Here is a 14,770-nt window from a genome sequence, read left to right on the forward strand (position 1 = left end):
TGACATCATTGTCTAGAGGTACAAGCAACCGCTGGCTAGTTGCAGTCGCTCTTAATCATGGTGAGGTTATGCCATTTTGGGTGGTAATTGCTTCGTACGACATAACACACATTTACAAGAACTTCAGTGGCCTAAACTAAACTAACTTAGCTTAAAATGTTACTCAAAGTTTATTCTGAATGGTGCAAGTCGTTTTACAACCAAAATCTAGATAAGCAGAATCAATGACGAAAGGTACAAATGCTGGATGACAAACGAACGAAGCTAATAAGAGATCACTGATGTTTCTGTCATTCAACATGGCGGCCATGACGACGAACATTTCGGCACAATTATATAAGGCTCGTTGTAGTAAGTAGTTTCCAGGTTGTCCGATTACTTCGGGCTCGATAGATCTTTTCGTGAGATCGGTTTACTGTTTACCTGTTACTATAAAGGAACCTACAAATTGCTTGTATTAAAATGGTCGTTCATTACTTTATTTTCTTGCTTTTTGCTTATTAGGGCCTATATGTATGAAACCATTGATTTGGCGGCTGCACACGTAATTTGCAAACTACTGCTGGATTGTGGTACAACACCAGACAAGGTTTGTTACAGCGGAATTGTCCTTTTATAATTTGGCTTTTGGAAGCTTTTAAGTTTACCCGCAGTAAATCCGTGTACTTGACTGAGTAGGAGAGCCGGACGGGAAAATATTTGGCCCGAGGTCATGGCTTACGGACTGAGCGCAGCGAGGTCCGTGTGCCATGCCCGAGGGCCAAATATGTTCCCGTCCGGCCCGACCTAACTTAGTCAATAACATTTTATCATATGACCACCACGCTTTTCCTTTTTTTTTTTTTTTTTGTCGGGTAACAAAATTCGGAATGTTCACTTACGTCGCTCATTTTGACCGAAAAGTCGGGCTTTATATAGCAACAAAGTTGTTTTAGTTCGCATCTCGCGCGCGCTTTCATTGCAAAACTATTGAAAAAATCCCTGTATGAGGGCCGTACGCGATACGAGCAGGGCCGGACGGCTCTTTCCGGCCCTGCTCGAGTCATCGCGAGTCGTCGCGTACAGGTCATATGATAATTGGCATTACAGCTTTCTCTTCACCCCAAAGACAGACGTAAGCCACAGCTGGGTCAATTATATTAATAGAGAGTGCAAAGACGACGTCGACTACCCCAACGAGAACGTCATTCCAAAATATAAATTAGCGCTATCGCAAGTATTTCGCAATTATTCCGTCTTGTTCAATACGGGCGAAGAGTCCTGTAACTGGATGGGTATGAACGGTAGAAAAGCAAAAATAGAAAATGAATGGTTTATTCTTTGATTGCACTCGCGTAATAAGACGGCTATGTTGGTACCAAAACAATGGAAAAATATAGCGTACGTTTTGCATAATAGTAGAGTCAAATCATACGCGTACGGGCACCATCGGACTTGATGGGGGGGGGGGGGGGGGGTCGGGGCGGTGACTTTCTTGCCGGAAAAAAAAAAATAACGCAATGCCCAAAAGCGTGAGAGTTGAAATCGGGATACAATCGCAAACGTTCACAATTTTCGCATCTTGACGTACGGTATGTGAACATCGAACAAAATTAGCAAAACTACACCGATTAATAATGATGAAGATAATGTCTGCTAAATGCAGTAACACTAATATAGGAATGCAAAATATTCAGTTCTGGGAGTCTACCAGATACCACATATCATTTTATTTAGGGACAATAAAGGCTCTAAAAGCAGTCAAACCGTGACGTCAACTCGTATTTTGTATTAATACTGAGATTTGCCGATAGAATCGATCGCCGGAACTAGAATAAACAAATTACTTAAAGGAATTTGTGAAGTATTTACCTTTCGCCTTGTTGACCTTGACGGCCACTTGACCTTTAGTGACCTTCTAATTTTTTTCTTGAACCTAACATGGCCGCCGTGACGTCAGGTAAAATCGGTACAGTCAACGAATAGTTGTTTGTTCACGTGGTCGTCAAAACCTGGAGTTTGGTGATTTGTGGAGTACAGCAAAAAATGCATGGAGTATTTTTCGTTTTTTAACCAATCGTATTCTCGCTTCGTGTAACTTTCAAATGCCGTCTTAATAGTTATGCACGTGCTTGTGTACGAATAACTTATGAAAAAACAAAAGGAAAATTCCCATGAGAACATCACGTGGTCTGAAATGGGAAAACAAAATGTACAAGCTAAAGAGGTCTATTCCTTGAGCACGCTTTGCATAGGCAACGAGACTACAACCAAACTTCGATCCATCAAGCGCAAAGGGAATAACTGTTTTAACCCTGACCAGTTTCCATGATGCAAAACGACATAAAGTTCTTTCAGTGTCACTGAAATGACCAACAAAAAAAGTTTCCATATACGGCCATACGGTACCTTAGCTGAATAACGGGAAGGCACGAGCATGAGAATTTAATAATGGGCATTTCGTGCTTTTCACATTTTAGTACATTTCTTAAAGTTCGGGATCCTCTACCAAGAACAGGGTGATCTTATAAAATTTACCTAACTCGAAATCGTCTATGCCAGGATGGTGGTGTGCTCGATCTCCTCAAGTACGCCGTGATGTCAATTGTGTTGGGGGGAGGGGGTGGAAGAGAGGTCCTTATTTGCTTTCTTTTGGGTTATGACCCAGAAGGGCGAAAAATGGTGAGGCTCACATCATGTTTAGTCCCGCAGGGTTGTGTTCAATAACACAAGGCCCCTTTACACTACAACACGTGAGCCCAAGCCTGAGCTTCTTCCATGCAGATGAATGCATTTATAAATATTTATAGCATGCTAAAATGACTATAAATTTTAGTTTTAATAATCAAAGGTTGCATTATACCATTATATAAATAGTAGACTCAAACGTCGCCTATTGGAATGATTCCACAGCTTTTATCATCCATACTGTTATATTTTCGACTCTAGTCATACTCAAGGCGTTTAGGTCAAGAATTACATTCGCGTGATCCCAGCCGGAAAGTATAAGGTACATCTTATAACTATGAAAAACCTTTGCTCTTCAATGAGGGCTCTCCCTAGCGTCTCACGCAGACGCTCTTAGGGATTCGTCACCAAAGGACGTCTGCCGGGGGGCTTGGCTTTTGCCTGACTAGCCTGCAGATGGCTTGTCAGAAGGTACTAGAGTGTGGCCCAACCGCATAGTCATGGTTTCGACTTCGTTCGGTCCTGGATTATTTTGGCTATTTTCCTTTGCACTCGTTCCATCTCAACTGATATAATCAGTCTCGCTATGAATCGTCGCAACGAGCAATTGAAAATTTGTTTCTCTGATATCAATTCATCGCTACAGGACTGAGTTCTTCAATGGCAAAGACAGTCTGAAGGCCTTACTTAATCTACGTAAATGGCCTTGATAATTCTAACTTGGTTAAATTGTTCAGGTTCTTGCACGCACTGTCCCACGTGTGTAACGGGTTCTGTCTAATGCAACTCAACCTGTCTTCAACACGGTATTCTGACATTGAAACGCGGTGATTTGGGTTTTCTCAAATAAAGTGAAATTTAATGAACATGAATCGTCAGTGTAGTGCTTGAATGAGACGATTCATTCTGAATTAGCTGTTCCTGGAAAGTTGATGCTTTTCCTAGGAACTGGAATAAAAGGCACAAGTTGATCAGGGATTTAGAGAACCCCAAAAGTCAGTAAAACCGCAAGTGCAGGTCTACAATTGAAAGTGTTTATTCATTCATTACTCGTTAACTAGCCTAATAATTCATCTTTACCATGTTGTCAAAAAGAACAACTTCGTTACCTTCTGATGAATTTACAACCAATCTATGAAGTTATAAGAAGGCGTGTCGAGAGATCTGTGATCTTTTGCTAATCTTAAGATACAGTGGTTATCATGTGGTTACAAATGAAGGATACTCCTTTTAACGTTAAAGCTACTTTTTTTACAAAGAACAAATCACTATTATGAGCAAGGTGATTGGGTGATTTATCGTGGAAACCACTGAACTATCTCATTCATTCTTCTTTGCTCAGCTTTGCCCTGCGCTGTCGCATCCAAGCCGCGCTTATCACCACAAGCAAAAAACGGATGGATGGTTCGTGCTTCTCTCTGAAAGTTCAGATAAGATAAATGTTCAAACTTGTGTTTTCCTGATCAACTTTGTCAACATGACATTACTGCTTACATGCAAATTACGAACTGTCGGCACTTCGGCCAGCTTTGCGTCCCTATACAGTAATGTGGAAGAGGTGAAGTCAAGCCTCTTGGGAATGAATTCCTTTTTATGCAAAAACTGTGCGACTGTTTTCTTTTGGTTGAGACACAAAGAAACATGGCCCTTGGGCAGCGACAAACACAAGAGATCAGAAATAGTGTCAGGGAAAGCGCGCTAGCTGCTAATCTTCAGTCTGAGCCTTTTTCTGTCGCAGGCTTTACCAGTTGTGTGTGTACACCCCTGACCAAAATATCGCAGAAACTACTGACATGTTTGTCTTTCAAAATGTAAAGGACAGAGCTGAAAAACGACTGCGCAAGTCACTGATCCGCGGCAATAAACGCAGGCTCAAGGGCGCGCTCATTCAAAAAGACTATTTGTTCGCCGGAAGATGACAGGCGTTGACTAAATTTTGTTACAAACTTTGACGAGTTTTGATGTTTCTCCAAAAATTGAGTTGGGTAGAAATTGTGTAAAAAAAATTTTCGTTCGTTAAATGCACCTTTCGTGTGACTATACGGTGAATCGAAGTAACCAGCGCTGCTATGTTTACTTTCAAGTGAAGCTCACTTGATTTCATATCAGCAGTTCATATATATGATCCATTTCATATATTATTTATTAATCGTTAATGTTTACGTTTTTGACATTGCTGGCTTTTTGTCGCAAGTTTCTCATACATTTTTGCAAGTTGTTGGTTTGCTGGGAAGACCAGAAATTCCCAGTAAGCCTGTTTTGGCGAATCGGATGTTCAGGCGGTGGAATTGGCGAGAGCTTCGAACTTATCGATGAAGATTAGTTCGCCAATTGCAAGTGGTTGCGATACAGGACAATGCCTGTTTGTCCGTGTTGCTTAAGACACTCAAAAACCTTATGACATTTCAGATACCCTGTATAATATTCTGAACAACAAAGGAAGACAACTTGTGAATTATAGACCGGATGGTCATATGTTTTGCGAGCAAGCTGACGTGATAATGGAGTATGCAAAGACACAAGAAGGCAAATTGAGCTCCACCTTTCCCCAAATTTCAATATGAATTTACAATTATCATAAAAGCAAAATGCATCTTTTGCTCTTTACACAGCATCTTTTGTTAAATTTACAGAAGAGCGATGAAAGCCGGCCCCAACAGAACTGAGAGAAATCAGTGAACAAATTATATGATGTACAGAGAGCAGGCAAAAAAGTGTTTCACCATGGAAAGCCATCTTATAACTAATGACATTAAATAACTCAGAGAATATTAATTTGCCCCTTGATTTGCTTGCCTTTTAATCAGATTTAACAATTGGAAAGAAACTACAAAAATTTTAAAAGGCTCTGTTCATCAGACAACAGTCCATATTGCAAAACCGATCTTGAGACATTTCACACATGCATGCTTCTTGATGAGTTTGAACAAAAACTTTAAAAGCATAGACAACTATAGATATGAAACACCCCTGAAAGGGGCATGCCACAAAATTAATATTTTTAGCTGTATAGCATGAAGAAGTTCACTCTACCACTATCTGCCGACTGGCCTAGGTGGTATTATCCTAAAAAGATGATTGTGTAAGTGGATGGAATCCAGTCATCAGTATAATACCAGAGCAAGGGCTATTCCGTGTGGGTCTCAAAGCTTAAGAAGATCTTTTTGAATTATGAATATTTCTTCGATAAACTGTTGTTGAATGTGTTTGGAAGTGTTCTGGCATGTAAACCAAAACCATTTTAGTCTTCACTATGTGTATCTGAAGCATTATTGGGTTGGCAACTCATCAGATCAAAAGTGAACTCGCAAAGTTTGTGTGGTGCAAACAACATGCATTCGTGATCTTTTTGCTTGAATATGTCCCCATTTTGTTTTATCAGTAAAACATTTAAAGAAGTGGTACCCTAAAGTTCTGTGCTGGTCCAAAAAGTTCATAACTGAAAAAAAGTTTACGACTGGCATTCAGTTCTAAGAAGAAACACTGAAAAGTTTGACAATGTGAAGAGTACTAAAGACACTGCTAACTGTTACTCAACAGCATTGTCTGGATTTTTCAGTGACTTTATCCAGTCTTTTGTTCCACACTACCAACACGGACAAAGTGAACCCACTAGCATTATTGTACTTTATTGCTGAAAAAAATAAACCCGCTCAATTTCTTCTCGATCCTTTTAGAGTTAATATTTCACAAAACTTCCAAAAATAATACCAGGTGGATCCATCTCCCTAGGGACAAAAAATTAAAATTAATGTTATTGTCCATGAGATGCATATTACAATGCTACAATCTACAATATCATAATAAATATTATCTTCCTAGTCACAGGAAACTGCTGAAAATTAGTACAAAAAGTCATTCTTATTACACAACCAAGACAAAGAAAACGTGATGAGATAAACATACTATAAAACCACACATACAACCAATGACCCTTAACTGTTTTCCTAAACTAGTGTTCTTAGATTTGGGTCTTTCATAATTTTGCCGTAGACGTTGGGTTGAACATAGATTTGAAATAAACGACCAGTCAAGGGGGAAAGCAAAGTACCATCTTTCAAGTTTTGACTTAGATGTTGACACCAAGTGTGTTGAATTATTACAGTAATAATAATAATAATAATAATAAATTATCATTATTTAGACTAGATTGTGGAACCTAGACTACAATTAAGTCGCTCAGGTGCCACTTTCTGGCCATTTTCAAGCAGTATTTTTCAGGCAATAATCCTAGGATTAACAGGAAGCAGGGCCTGGACATTGCACTTTCATTTAGCAAACTGTTCTTTTCCTCATACATGGTGTTCCGGACCATTAATTAAAGGGCCAGCAGCCTCCTGAACATGGGTGTATCAGTTGATTGCACAGGGTATTTTGGTGGGCAAGTGTTAATGATTCTCTAACACAACAATACACCAAATGTCAAGCCCCACTACGGCAATAAGCAATGTTATTGATCACACTATTGTGCAACTAGAACTTCTGAGTGTAATCCGAGAGGCCAGTCTTGCGACCAATTTACCTTATCATTGAAGAAATCTCTGAGACAGGGATAAACAATTACCATGTACTCCAGTACTTGTGTTTATTCCAACTTGACAAGTTGACAAGGTGTTTTCTTTTGGACAGCTGGCTAATTATGGGGGCAGTCTGGAGGTTAAGTGGCTATTGCAGAGTGACAGCACTCCAAATGAACTGCTGCCTTGGCTCAAGGAAGAGGTTGACAACTTTCAAGTATCCTCTTAGAAAAAAGGACTAATATGTTACGTTTAACTAACTCATTATAAATATGATTAATTGTCAAGGTGATTTCAGAAAACCCTGCCCAAATTATCTTGTTGATGAAAACTGAAGCGATTGCATGGGCAATACCCTAGTGTGCAAACTTGACCAAACGTTGTGAACTATTCATGCTTCAAAAACAAATATGAAATCACCACGAACTCAGTTCCAAAATTCACACCGTCAAGAGTTATAAAGTGACACAGGCACACATTCGCGTTAATTTGCACGAAATGCGCGCCTTATCTGGGGCATGCGCAGTCGTTTTTCAGCTCTGTTAATGTGAAGGAGAAAATGGTGATTCATTATAGTATCCCTGTGGCTCCAACACTTCTGTTCTCCCAAACCTCAAGAAGTCAAGTCAAGCCCCATCCAGCAAAAGCAACACAACCAATTTGCAAGGTACTTTTGAGATGTCAAACCTTTTTTTTAAGCTGTATTCTTTTCACGAAACCTCCTCCATAACCTCCATGTTGGCTTTCAGTCTCCACAACCAAAGCGGCGAGTACAAAGACAGCAACAAGAATGACAAGAGCTATTTTGTTCATCTTAAGCTTGTGTAATCTCAATAGTATGTTACCGTGTGGTGGCAAAAGTCTGTTGTTGTCTCTGTCTAAAAGGTCTTCCTGTTTTCCTGAATGGACAAATTAAACATCATTAAATATTATTTGATCTTGGTCACTAAGCAAAATCTCCCACTTTTCCCTTTCGCTTGATTGTCTTTTTCAAAACAACTGCCACCTCGTCATGATCACTGTTTTGGGAGAGCAAAGCTGGTCATTGATTTCATTTATCATAATGAAACGAAACCCACATGCCTGCACCCACTGGATGCCATTTTATACTAAAAACCAACTTCGGAAACTATAACTTAAACGTAATACGTACCAAGGTCTGTGTATCTAAGTTGAAAAACTCGTGTTTCGATTTGATAACCTTTGAAAGCTGCGAAATCGATAGAAAGTAGGATTCAGAGGTCGTTTGGTTAAAATAGAAAAGTTATGTATCACTTCATTCAACCATGCCGTTATGTGTTTTTAAATTTAACGTTTGTATTTCAAAATGCAAAGTACGCTTGCCAATTTGACTATGCAAAATAGCCATGTTTCTATCTATTTTGCCATATAGGGATTCTTTCACATCGAGTTTTCGTTTGTTTGGCCTTTTCTAATGGTCTAACTTCCCGTTGGGTAAATAAGATATGTAGTTGTGTGAAAAATTGGGAAACTGAGGTCACATTTATAGGGAAGTTATAGACTGAAGCTTAAATTCCGCTGCAAAACCATACATTTACTGTAGTTTCATCTGTGTTTGCCCCACACATCATAAATGCTGGCGAAAACCGCGAGAAGTTCTATTAATCCATTAGATCTGGATACCGCTAACAAGGAGATGAAGTTAAAATGGGAAATCAGTTAAACGTTATGACCTTAACTTGGGAACTGGAAAAGTTGTGTTGTGCAATCTTTGAAAATTTTGTTCGCATCTGTCTGCAAAACTCGAAGTTACTTTTCTGGTGTAATTGCTAGAGACTGTTGCATAGTTGTTCAATTAGATCTCGACAATACTTGAAACTTACCTGCGTGTTATGCTCTGGGGTTCGCAATTGCCACTGATCGAGGGACTGCAAACAGTACTTCTTATTGAAAGTCACTGAATACTGTGCATGACTGGATTTTAGCAACGTGTTAATTTATTCTACGTTTACGCCGAATGGAAGTTATGCCCATATAAACAATGGCTTAGCAATTGTAGTCACAATTGCTCAGTGTCATGGTTATCATTCTCAACCTTGATATTCTGTCTAAAAATAATATTGATACAGTCTGGCCTCATAGGGCCTTCCTTATAGCGAACTACCTTTTTTCGGCTTTTGTCCGATTCTATTTGTCTGTGTTTTTGTCATTGTTCGCAAACGACTCGGGAAGAAACAAAAGCGAAACTGTAACTCGACCGTGATAATAAGATTTGTATATCTAAGTTACAAAACTAATGGTCACGCAAGCCTTGAAAGCACAAGCGTAGACCTAGGTGGTGCCGTCAAAGTTATCAGGCTCTAAAGGATACAATGGTATTGTTAATTTTTTTGTCTAAAAATAATATTTATACTAGCTGCACGAAATCCGTGCTTAATGGTCATGTGGTCTGTTCAGATTGCAAAATCTCAGCGGATAAGTTACTTTTTTAACCTACGTGATAGCATTCTCGACCGCAATTTTAATATTGTGTCACGCAAAAGCTTAGAACTTCAACCTTGCTTTATCACAAGACGAAAAACCCTATCAAATTGAAAATTTGTGAAAAGATAGGCCTTTAGCTGTTCTAATAACTAACTAAAAACTATAATCTCAAAAGGATTGATAATTCCTTATTTTTTAGTTTTCGATGACGTCACGTGAAAACCAAGAGTACTTAAGAATGATTGTTACAATACTGACACTACAGAATTCTAGAGACTGTTGTATATACGAACCGTGCCGAGCCAAACAAGCCACCAAAATAACAGACCCCACATCTGCATGACTAGTTCTTTTATCCATTACCGACTTTGCTGAGTAAGGGGTTGTTTGTCTTATGCAACTCAACCTCTCTTTAACAGAATATTGTGACACTGAAACCCAGTGATTCGGGTTTTCTCAATTAATGTGAAATAGTAAGGAACAAGAATAGACGTTTTCACGGTTTCTGACGTCATCTTGGTTGGGAGGCAAACGCGGCTTAAAGACCCACCTTCAACCGGACAGACTTTTCGACCGTTTGTTTTTGTTATGAAAATTGGCATTGCTTATCGTAGCGATCTGATTGGATGAATTTCAGCTTTAGCAGGATTTTAATATATGAAAATTGCTCCGCGGCACGCAATGCATGTCGGTTGAAAGTGGGCCTTTAAATTAAAGTGAATGTATGGGATCTTGGCCGAATTCAAACCTCTATAACTCCGCTGCAAAAAGACATAATTTCAAGATTTGTGAAAATATATTTAGTCGTTTTATTAATATCATTCACTCAAGGGAAAATTAGATCATTGCAGAAGGCACAACGTCTGAAAATTGGATATTAGAAATCTCATGTTGCTTCAAATTTCGCGGGAACTTACTGCCGTTATAGCTTGATTTGATCGTCATACTTCACGAAAATAATCTCGGTAGAAGTGCTTTTTGAGAGATATTCTCGCTATCGACAATCGTCAGAACTTAAAGGGTTTGTAATGGTTCATGGTTCGGAAACCAAGGGGACACGCCATAGTGTCCGTATTATCCGGGTGTATTAAGCAGGCTCTCAGGAACAATCGCAACCGACACTCGTTTTATCGATATAAAGAGTAAATCAAGTGAAGCTATGATCCTCGCAGTTATGAACGGAATTTTTTCAATTGCGTAAAGAAGCCTGAAAAATTCAGGACTTCAACGGGTTTTGAACACTTCTACCGGGGTTTGATCCCTCATAGCTTCACTTTATTTCATATCCGCAGTTCATATATGATCCATTTCATATATCATTTCATCGTTCATTCATGCATTCATCACGGGAACATTGGAACCCACAAATGACCAGCTCCCAAAGTCAGTGGCTTCATAACTCAGTTGGTTAGAGCGTCGCACCGGTATCGCGAGGTCACGGGTTCAAACCCCGTTGAAGTCCTGAAATGTTCAGGCTTCTTTACGCAATTGCAAAAATTGCGTTCATAACTACGAGGATCATAGCTTCACTTGATTTCATATCCGCAGTTCATATATGATCCATTTCATATATCATTTCATCTTTCATAAAGAGTAAAGCAGACAATTTTTCCAGAAAACGTTTTGATATTCTTATCTGAATTAACGTAACTGTAACAAGTTTATCTTAAAGAAACCTCACGATCGTTTATCATATTCTCAGACTAAAATTATGTGTTATTCTTGAAGCACGACAATGGGATCCTTTGAATTAGTCCGTGACTTTACTTTGTACTGACCCCTTTAGTTTTCATCTAACCCAGGTGGACTGAATATTAGAAAAAACCTTTGAAAGGTCATTTGCCGTTTCTGTTAGGTTTCACTGGAAAGATATTCAGCCACGTCCTCCAGCATTGTAACAGCCTTCTTTCAGTGGTTTAACTTTCTGCTCGGCCTTCGACACAGAATTAACCTCAATAATATCCGCATCACTGTCGTCGTCTTGTATCGCCTCGTTGGCTATTTACCATCTCATATCCAACGCGCGCTCATGGAATCATTGTTAATTAATAGCCAAGTACAGACATGTGTAGCCATGTATACCCAATTACATCGAAGTATACCCATGTTCAGACATGTATATCCATGTATATTGTGAACAATGTATATTGCAGGAATTGCTGACAAAATGTCGATGCGAAAAGAAATGATGATTCATCTTCAGCTTGTGTAATCTCAATAGTATGTTACTGTGTGGTGGCAAGTCTGTGGTTGTCTTTGCCTAAAAGGTCTTCGTATATTCCTGAATAGACGAATTAAACATTATTTAATCTTGGTCACTAAGAAAAATCTCCCACTTTGCCCTTCCGCTTAATTGCATTTTTCAAACCAACTGCCACCTCGACTTGGGAGAGCTTTGCGGCACATGCCTAAAACAAAACACTAAGACTGGTCATTGATTTGATTTGTCACAATGAACCAAACACCACATGACTTCACCCACTAGATGCCATTTTAAACTACCATTTTTCCAAAGAAAAGGAATGCGGGAAAATGAACCTCATCTGTGATGCCAAGATTTGTGTACCTATATTTTGGCAAAAGTCGTTTCACGATTTGATAATAGAGAGCTTTAGATTCTAGAACGAGAGCGACAACGAGTACGAGATTTTCTTCTACAGTAACAGTGACCGCGCGGAAACTTTCGTTATTTTGGCGGGAAAAACAAAACAAATTGGAAATTTGACTGATTCTTGACAGTCAAGAATTATTTGAAAAAAGCTGTTGCCTATTTATGCTTTATTTTTCAAAGAAAAGGTTCTTCAGAGAATTGAAGGGTTTGATCGTGAACTCCAGTGAGTAATATATTTAATTGCGTATATGATGTTTGACACAGTGTGTTGCTTGTTTGCACGCACGGAATGAAATAGGAAAGTTTTTTTCGCCTCTAATAGCGAATAGGTTATTAGTTGAAAGAAAAATTTATGCTGGAAAAGATAAGTGGGATTTTTCTGTCTGTGTGGATTCATCGTGTTGTGTAAATATGAACTAATTTGCATATGTGGGTTGAAATTTGATTTGGGAGCAGTTTTCATAGCAATGACGGGAATTGTTGCTGTTTAGTCCTTCTGGTGTAAAATGATGTTAATTTGGCAAGCCAACAATATTTCTTTAAAAGCTTGTCTACTGCTAATGTAAGTGAATTTCTACGTTCTTGACCAAATTTAATTTATGCATACAACAATTATTTGCAAACAAGAAGCTGTTTTAAAACTAAATAGTGTTTCGTTTCCGGACTGATAATTTGTTAGGTCGTAAGGTAAATGCGGAGAAACTTACAGAAATCACTTATGCCTTACATGAAAAACTATTTCAGTTCCGTATCAGACATAATAATAAGATTGACCATCTGCGGCATCAGTTTATTGTTTGCGTGACGAAAGCCTAAATTGTGGACTTCCTTTGATCCTGGAAGTAGAATAACAAATGTGTACTAACAAAGTAATTCGTGCATCACATTCTTAGTGGTTAAAACCAAAGGGTTAATGAATGAGTTTCTCGTTCTTCGGGAGACCCCATGTTCCAGTAAGTAAACATCGACGAATGTCATTTTATTTCTGTCACACAACATTGCAGCGTGTCAATCTTCTTCGTTAATAAGGTAAGTAAAAGTAAATAATTCAGTTAGAAAAAGCAATGCCCTTTTCCCGACTATATACATAATTTTAATTAATAAATGGTGGTCTCCCAACTAGTTTACCTTTTTAGTTCTTTTGGGAGACCAGCTACTGTTTGTATTTTTAAATCAGATATTTGTTATTTAGCTAGCTTGTCACCTTTACAGTACAAATAACCCTTGTTCTTGTTGTTGTTGTGTTGTCTGTTTCTGACTAGCGGTAAGTTTTCTCGGCTTTCTTTCCCGTAATACCCCGTACAAGAGGCAACCCAGTTTACGCTTATGGAGCGTCTAGTTCTTTGAGAAATCGATTTAATGTACGGCTTTACTCACCTGTTAAAACCCGTACACTGCTTGTAAGTCGTCGTTTATTACTTTAAATTTTCTTGTTTTTTGCTTATTAGGGACTATTTGTACGATGATTTGGTTGTAGCACAAGTGATATGCAAACTACAGCCGGATTGCCGTACAAGACCAGACAAGGTTTGTTACAGCGGGATTTTTGTGCTTTTATGATTTGGCTTTTAGGAGCTTTTTATTTTTCAGGCAGTAAATCTTGGCATTACTGCGCCACTCCCTTCCGCCTCTCTTCCTCCCAAAGACAATCGTAAGTCCCAGCTGGGTTATTTAACAATTATTCTACGAGGGCGCGCTGGATAAGAAGTGATAATCATTTTATATCCACAAAGCCCGAGTAGACAAATTGTTTTATAAAAAACTCCAGGATCAACAACTCTTCCACTAAAGCATCAATTTTTGCATCGGTCAATTCCGGTCCAAAACGGCTTTTGTCTATGTTTTTCTCAAAGCTGCAAAAATGTTTTTAGCTCTCTTTATTGTTGACGCGTTCCTTGACCATATTAGCCACAGCAGGTATATGAACTGATAGCCTGTGTCCTTAAGCAACGTACGTTGGAGATGGTATGGTAAACAGGCAACGAAGCTCCAACCAATTTTCGATCCAACGTTAGAAGCGCGAAGGGAATAATTGTTTAATTAAGCTCTGACCATTTTCATTGATACAAAACGACATGAAATGGTTATGACTAGCGAATAAAGTACCCATATAGGGTCATTAAGTATGTGAACTCTATAAGCGGGAATGAAAGCTACAAACGCAATACCCGAGCATGGAAATATAATAATGGGCAATAACACTGGCTTTTTTCGCTCAGTTCGTGCTCTTCACATTTTAGTACATTTCTTGAAAGTCTGAGGTCCCCTTCCAAGAACAAGGTGAAATTATAAAATTCACCTAATTCGATTCCGTCTATGCTGGGACATTTCTGGGACAGTTGATTCGTTTTATAAGAGCTGGACAAGTTGGAATAATAATAAAATTGCGGCAATAAATGAAAAAAAAATTTCATTTTTTCTGCTGGCTTGCTCGACGATCTCCTCTTCAACGTCGTTGCGTGGTGTCCATTGTGTTGGGTGGGGGAGCGCCACTCATTTGCTTCCTTTTGAGTTATGACCCAGAGGTGCG

General features: G+C 38.9%; 1 long non-coding RNA gene across 1 annotated transcript; it reads right to left on the reverse strand.

The window, feature by feature from the left end:
• Positions 1–3,681: 3,681 nt before the first annotated feature.
• On the reverse strand, positions 3,682–9,140 carry LOC138032838 (uncharacterized). The gene is made up of 3 exons (XR_011128486.1): positions 9,029–9,140; positions 7,872–8,083; positions 3,682–4,085 (listed from the first exon to the last, which is right to left on the reverse strand). It is a non-coding gene; the product is annotated as an uncharacterized lncRNA (long non-coding RNA).
• Positions 9,141–14,770: the final 5,630 nt, after the last annotated feature.

This window comes from Montipora capricornis, chromosome 14 (assembly GCF_036669925.1).
Source record: "Montipora capricornis isolate CH-2021 chromosome 14, ASM3666992v2, whole genome shotgun sequence".
Lineage (NCBI taxonomy): Eukaryota > Metazoa > Cnidaria > Anthozoa > Scleractinia > Acroporidae > Montipora > Montipora capricornis.